This window comes from Suncus etruscus, chromosome 17, assembly GCF_024139225.1.
Source record: "Suncus etruscus isolate mSunEtr1 chromosome 17, mSunEtr1.pri.cur, whole genome shotgun sequence".
NCBI classification, from domain to species: domain Eukaryota; kingdom Metazoa; phylum Chordata; class Mammalia; order Eulipotyphla; family Soricidae; genus Suncus; species Suncus etruscus.
In genome coordinates this window covers 53,008,772-53,016,905 of record NC_064864.1, presented here as the reverse complement: position 1 = coordinate 53,016,905, position 8,134 = coordinate 53,008,772, and the positions used below count along the sequence as shown (strand labels likewise).

The 8,134-nt window shown below is 36.6% G+C and overlaps 1 non-coding gene across 1 annotated transcript; it reads right to left on the bottom strand.

Moving 5' to 3' along the window:
* Positions 1 to 7,243: 7,243 nt before the first annotated feature.
* Positions 7,244 to 7,376, bottom strand: LOC125995606 (small nucleolar RNA SNORA51). Its single transcript, XR_007491102.1, has one exon. It is a non-coding gene; the product is annotated as a small nucleolar RNA SNORA51 (small nucleolar RNA).
* Between the last annotated feature and the right edge of the window lie 758 nt (positions 7,377 to 8,134).

The following is an 8,134-nucleotide window of genomic DNA, read 5'->3' as shown; positions in this document are numbered from 1 at the left end:
CAGCTATAACTCTTTCTAAATATTATTTTACCGTGACGATTATATTCACTGTTTATCTTGTCTTCTGTTTGTGAGCTGTTCAATAAAGAATTTTGGTGGAAGAGTCCCTCAGTTTAATGCTTATGATTGAACCATGTCATGGGGATTGTTGGACTTGTTCTTATGGCCCCCATATGAGCGAACAACACCATGTGGCATTGTTCCTTGTTTGCATAGGCACATTAAAATGGGAAAATACTATACATACTATTAAGTTCTTATCTATTGGAGATCAGAACACACAAATCTCGTAGTGCAATGGGCCTTACACCCTGAACATTGATATAATGACCTGGCACAGGCCTCAGAAGAGTGGGCATCCTCCATTCACCCCTGAACCAGAGAAGGTAGCTATGAAACATTCAAGGTTTTTTATAACAACATGTGGAAGCAATCCTCTACCAGGAAGACACTACCATGGCTCTGACATCAACCTGCTCAAAAGAGACTTCCCTTAACACTAAGAAGAATTGACAACAACAACGACCTGCTTACAGGACAGGGTTCTCTACATTGCCCTTTAATTGCGAGGTGAAACAAGAGGACACTCTGCACCATCCTGACTGCAATATAAGATATGCAGATTCCAGGATCTTTAATACAAAAATATGATACCAACAACAGAGACTGTGTGAAAAATAAAAGTGTATTGGCACTACAGACAATGACTTGGATTGGACAAACTAGTTTGCCTGGAGCCTAGAGTTGGTCTTATTCCAGGAAACTTCAGGGGTAGGGTCTCCTTGTATTTAGGCAGATGATTTTCCTTTCCATGTCCTTCATATTTTGGTGGGCCTATGCAAACAATAATTGCCACTCTAACACCATTTTAACTGTGCTCCTTTGACTCTAATCCTTAAGAGAAACAAACCACTTAAACTTTTGAGGTTAACTTAAACTAATATGCATGTGCATGGAAATGTAAAAAAGTACTTTGCCTTCAATGTTTAAGGAGTTACATAAGTTTTATGTCTTTAGATTACTTTGTGTGCTGCTAAAAAATATTATGTACTACAATCTGGGGACTTGAGGGACAAAGCAATTGTACATAGGTTCTGTTTTATTTTTCTTAATGATCTTTGGCTGAAAGTTCAAAGTTAAGATATCAGCAATAGGACTACTGAGAATTCTGTTTATGGGTGATTGTCCTTCCACTGTAACTTTACCTTGTCCTCTTTCTTTGCATCTTTGTTCTCATAATTAAAAATAAAAAATAATAAAAAAATGTCCATCTTTGTTCCTTACTACTTTCCTAAGTATAAAGTTTGCATCATCTGATATTAGTATGGCCACTCCAGATTTTATATGGGTGTTGTTTGCTTAGATGATTTTCCTCCAGCCTTTTATTTTGAGTCTATGTTTGTTCTGACTATTCAGGTATGTTTCTTGTAGGCAGCAGAAGGTTGGATTGAGTTTTTTGGTCCATTTAGCCACTCTGTGTCTCTTAACTGGTGCATTTAGTCCATTAACATTGAGAGAAAGAATTGTCCTGGGAGTAAGTGCCATCTTTATATCAAAGTTTGGTGTGTGTGTTGGTCAGTCTTGTCTTAAAGTAGGCTGTTCAAATTTTTTTTAAGAATGGTTTTGAGTCTGTAAAGTTTCTGAGCTGTTTGTCTGTGAAACCATGTACTGTTCCTTCAAATCTCAAAGTGAGTTTTGCTGGGTGAAGTATTCTAGGCGAAGCATTTGTTTTATTGAGTTTTGTCACTATGTCCCACCACTGCCTTTTGGCCTTGAGTGTTTCCGGTGACAGGCCTGCAGTAAATCTCAAGGATGTTCCCTTGAATGTAATTTCTCTTTTTGATCTCACTGCTTTCAGCATTCTGTCTCTATCTGTGGGATTTGTCTTTGTTACTAGGATGTGTCTTGGGGTGTTTTTTTCTGGGGTCTCTTTTAGTTGGTACTCTTCGGGCATGCAGGATTTGATTGCTTGTATTCTTTAGCTCTGGTAGTTTCTCTTTAATAATGTTCTTGACCATTGATTATTTCTAGAGATTTTCTTCCTGTGTCTCTGGGACTCCAATGATACTTAAGTTGTTTCTGTTAAACTTATCATAGACTTCTATTTTCATCTGTTCCCATTCTTTGAGTAATTTTTCCATTGTTTGATCATTTGCTTTAAGGCTTTATTCCAATTTCTTCTGCTATATGGAATTGTTATTCATCTCATCCTCCAGTGTACTACTTCTATCCTCAGCTGCTGTTAACCCGTGGGAAAGCTCAACCATGTTTTCCTTCAATTCATCTACTGAGTTTTTCTGACTTGTTATTTGACCTGAAATTTCAGTTTGGAGTTTTCTGATTTCTATCTTCATATTCTCTTGATTCTTATTAGTGTCTTCTTCTATACTTTCTTTGAGTTCTTTGAACATCTTCCATATTGTTACTCTAAACTCCTTATCTGAGAGACTGACTAGTTGGTTGGTTATGTTCAAGTCATCAGAGTTTCCATCGTCATTCTTTATGTCTGGCATGGCCTGCATTGTCACACTTGTATTGTGAGTTTTTCTACGTGTTGTGGTTTTATTCATTGTCTCGATTCATGGCCGTGCTCCTCTGGCTCCACCCGTTCTGAACTTGTAAACTCACCTCCATGGAAGGCTTCAGGGAAGGTGAGCCATTCACAGATGAGCCACACACAGGAGAAATCAGGCCAAACATGGAGCACAGCACAGAAGACAGGCAGATAGGGGTGCTGGCATCTGAGTTCCAGCAGAATTCAGTGGCTTCCCTTTTCTGAGCTTGTAAAGTCAGCCATTTCTTACTCACTTGCTCACTGGGTAGCTTCAGAATGCAGTTTTTTGGGGGGGTTCACTTCCCAGGGCTCTGAGAAGAGCTTCAAGGATTCAGAAAAGACAGAGAAGCACAGGACAGGGCTCTCTTCAGATCCTCAGTTTCTTCAGAAGGAGGACCATTGCTTTTATGCCTTCTCTTTATTCCTTACTAGTTACCTTTCAACCTAGATAACTATGTAGAGTTCCTCCAGGACTAGAAAAGCAGATTAAGAAGTCAGAATTTAAAGTGTTCCCTACTTATTAAATATGAGACTGGGAAAAGTTTAAAATTAAAGAGAATAAAAAAGAAGAAAACAGATTTGTTTTCTCTTTGTATTTTGTTTGTTTGTTTGTTTTTATGTTTTGCACCACACTAGTGCCGTTCAGGGGCTGCTCTTGGCTATGTGCTCAGAAATCGCCCCTGTCTTGGGGAATCATATGAGATACTGGGGGATCAAACCAAGGTCTGTCCTAGGCTAGCACAGGCAAGTCAGATGCCTCACCATTTGCGCCACAGCTCTGGCCCCTGTATTTTGTTTAATATCCCTCACAATAATACTCCTGAGCATACTCCTGCCTCTGTGTTCAGGAATCAGTCCTGGCAGTCTCTGGAGATCATATGGTTTCCAGGGAATGAACACAAAGTGGGCCACATGCAAGGCAAGTTCCTTGCCACTGTCCTCTCTCTCCAGATTTAGGAACCAGTTTTAAAACCATGAGCCAGTATTAAAATAAAAGTACAAATAACCTACTAGGACTAATACTACTGATAAATCATATTTCTAACATTAGGCACTGCCTGTAGAAACTTGATCCAATTGCTTCTCTTTGTGCCTGTATATTAAAATCATCCTTAGTTTCAGCATTTGCACACTATTTTCACAATCTCTACAGATAAAACTCTTTGCTGTCCCTCATTACAGAAGCCTCTATACAAGCTTTCAGTGGTTCAATGCCTTCAGATCATGCTATGTGTTGGAATCAACTGGTCATTTGTAGACTGGATTTTGTACTGGATTTGTACTGGATTTGTACCATTAATATTGGTACTAATGGTAGAGATTTGAGTCTCATATATAACTTAGTAAATTTACAAAACAAGTAAATTTGTGGATAACAGCATTTACATGACAGAGCTTCTTAAATATTAAATAAGTTTATAAACATAAAACATTTCAAATAAGTTTTTAATATAAAACTTTTTAATGATGTCTGGTACATAGTGAAAACTTTGTAAAATGCAGATGTATGAGTCCTAAAGTCTGTTCTCATTCCATCTAGCTTTGAGTCCTTTTGGTCTATGGTATATTAACAGTATTCCTCATCATTAATATCAAAGTTATACATGTGTTTTAGTCTTAGAAGGTCTGAATGGGTTTTGTTAAAAAGTAAGAGCTTTCTATTTCACAACTTATCACCTGCAATTCCATTTTTTTGAAATAATTACTTTCAGTCATTTTTCTATTTTTTGGTTTCTTGAAGACTATCTCCATAGCTTTTAAGGATAAACTTATGTCACAACTAGGACAATCTGATGATACTCCAAGATAAGGCATTTGCCTTCCCAGAGACCAACCTCAGCTCAACCCCAACACCGTGTAAGATCCTCTGAGCACCATTTGTGTGATACCTCCCACCTAAAATATGCCTCAGTATTCTCTTGTCCCCTTTACATAGGCATTGCTTCACTTTCCATTTTTGTTTAACATCTTTTCTTTTCAAGTTCATATTTCCTCCTAGCCTTGCAGCTAAAGAATGGTTTGAGTAAGAAAAGGAGCTCTCTTTGTCATTCATTCTCAATATTTGTGTTCTCTAAGATCAGTGTCTTTTCAGAAAATGGGAGTGTCCCCAAGAGGCCTCTCAATGATCAAGAATAAGAGACCCAAATGCAATGCATTTAGTGGCTACTTATGTCTCTCCTTGCAATATGAGATTTGGAAGGCATTCCCAGGAGTTTACAAAACAAACATTTTGTTAAAACACACAAGTGAACTTGGTGTGTGCCATCTTGGACAAAGATTAATGCCCAGATACTATAGAAAGATTTTATCCAACATTCTTGTCTAAAGTTATCTATGTAAAAAGCATAAACTGAAGATGTTACATTTAAATTCAATAAAGCCCAGATTTCATTACTTTGAAGTATCACATTTGGAGGTTATTCTTTGTTCTAATTCTTGTCAAAATACAACATTGTATCTTGTTTCCTTGCCCACAATGAATTATCTTTTAGTTTAAATTGATGGATTTGAAATTAAGAGACTTCTGATAAGGAGGTACACTGCTTTTCAGGAAGAAAATTTTTGCTCAACCAGCAAAGGAAAGTATTTGTTTGAAATGTTTAATACTATGAATTAATTCCTAGGAAGAAAACATTCAATATGATATTTTTCACAGGCTCTCTATTCTGATATTAATCACATACCAGCCCCAAAAATGTCTTTTCTCATCCCTTACTGTATAGATATCTCTCACTCCCCTTCCCCCTCCTTTCTTTTTCTTTCCCCATGTAAAACCATTTTAAAATACCTTGCATAAAATACATGTAAATATAGAAAAGTCTGTTTTATTAAATTTCAAAGCAAAACCTTTCTTTGAGCAAAGAATATATCCACAATAGTTTGTCTACAGAGGATTAGTACAGAAAGCTCTGTAAGATTTAAAATATTATTTGAGGATAGAATAGAAATGGGTGGTATTATTTATTCCAAATTTTATGCATTGTGCCTCTTCAGCTACCTGATCATAGAACTGCTATAGTGATATGATCTCACTCTCCCTCTAATGTCAAAAAGACTGTCAGGAGAAAACTGCCCAGGAGCAAGCACATAATAATAAATAAAGATGTAATCTTCTATTTGAAAGTGTTTTTAGCTTTTCAAAACTCTGGGATTTGTTCTCCTATTTGAATCTCATGAGAACTCTGAAAAATGGTAAGGCAAGTGTAAATGTCCATATTATGTAGAAGAAACTATGGATAGAGTCTGATTCATGCCTTTAAAGTAATAGATGAGTTGGCAGCTGAATCTGAATTAGAATCACCTTTCGTTAATTCTAACTAGTGCAAAATTTTAGCTAGAAAAGTATGATCAACAATATTGTAAATCCCAATACCTCAATAAGATTTTCTTTAAATACTCTTTATCCAAAATTGAGAAGCAAAATCACTTTTAAACATAATCAAGCAAAAGAGTATTTTCTTTGTTTATCTAGTACCAGTTACTTTGATTTATACATAATAAGAAAATACAGGATGTCCAAAATATCTCCACGGTAAGAACTAGATAGACATATATAGCTTACTAGTTTCCTGTGTGTTAAGGCTAGAAACAAATTCTATTCTACTACTGATTTAAAAATCTATGTTTCAGTGTCTTTGTTGTAAAGTGATGAAATAATGATTAATATATCATTACTTAATGTGGATATCTTATTTTTTTTTGTCTATTTTATCACATGGCAAAATTTGAGTAAAGCTACTAATATGGGTTCTGGTTTGTGGGGAGAGAGGCCGGGAAATAAGGAGATTTCTGCAAGCTAGCCTTGAATATAAAAGAAAGTCTCTGTTTAGAGATTTGTGTTTGTGCTGTTTTGAGTGCAGGAGAAAGTCACCAGGTCAAACAACCCGTCTAGGCTGATAGAGTTACAAGCATTGCAACCACTATCTTTACATGCTTCCTGATTTAATGATGCCATGGGAATTGCTATATTATCTTTAATGCTCCTGATTGAATGATACCATGAGCATTGTAACTGCTATCTTTGTATACCATCTAAATACATGATGCCATGTACCTTGTAACTATTGTCTTTGCATACCATCTTCTTGCTGTAATGTCTAAATTGTATTACCCACATTCTGTTTCCCTGCCAAAGTTTACCCTTAAAAGCCTTGTCCCTACCTTCAATAAACAAAGCCTATTGCTCTGACAATACTTCCCTGTGAGTGGTCTGTGGCTCACAGTCTTCCCTCTTTTTCCTGCTTTCCCGAGTCCAGCCTGGAGGCCATGCGCTGAAAGAGACCCTTACCCAGCCCTTGCATTGGCCTTGTCGGGGGGTCTGGGGCCAGAAACCTACACTGGTTCCTTAAGTTTTAATTTTGATCAACATGGTCAGCTCTGTCTAACATGAGTGTTTCATTTTCATGTATCTTACAGTTGGTTCAGAGAGAAGTAAGTAACCTAAGTTACCCAACAGGGCCCAAGGGTTACCTCTCTGCATCCTTAACACCTTTTGGTATCTCTTCACTTTTTATTATATTTGTCAGTGTAATAGACCTGAGGTGATATCACATTGTGATTTGATTTTTATTTTCCTAACAATTAGTGTTGTCAAACACATCTTGTATGTAACTCTTGAATACTTGAATATCGTCTTTATTTTTTAATTATTTACTATAGTTTTTATCTCTTATTATTTTTATTATTATTTTTTGTCCCCCAATTCACAATACAGACCAGGCAAAGGGCCTGGGTTGAGATTCATATAGGGTGCATTTACTGTACTTCCTCTTTCTATACAGTCAGTGTAAAGAACACAGCTTGTGGTAAGAATTGGGAACCCTTATCTTTTTGAATTTGATCCCCTGAGTACCACCAGGAGTCACTCCTGACTACTGACTCAGAAACAATCCTTGAGTATGCTAGATGTGGTCCAACCTCCTTCTATTAAAAGTTAACAATAATAAGAGTGACTCTTAGATAATTAAGTCAATGCTGACCAAATATCTAAGGACTGTAATCATTGTCCTGTCCTTATTAATTTTAGCACATGACTGTCATCTAAAGCACTAAAAAATGTGAAGTTATTTATGGATCATCTATGATGAATGTTATGTGTTTGAACTGTCTATATCTAGGGAGCCTCCAACAGAATAAAGGAAGAAATGTTTGCCAATCTTTTGCACCTGTATTAATGGACATCTCAATTTGCTGTAGATAAAGGATTTGCTAGCATGTGGAAATTGGTTTAAAGAAGATAATTTTGCAAAGATGGGCTCTTTAGAAGGCAAAGAAGCAATGTTCCATATGCTGAAAGCAGAAAGAAAACTTTGTCTCATTGAGCACCTCAAGAAAGGAGAGCAAGTAGACTCAGTTCCTAGGTAGATGCTACAGAACTGGTGAGGACCATGAGAATGCAACCACCTATATCTGAGAACCAGGTCCCCTCATGACACAGAAGTGTCCTTTGCAATAGACAATGAGAATTCAGCAGCCAGGATTTAAAGAAATAAGATTTAAACTTCCTTTTCTGAATGTCAATGACATTCAAAAAGGCCATAATAGTTCTAAGATGAGAATAGTTGCTTGTGATTCAAGAAC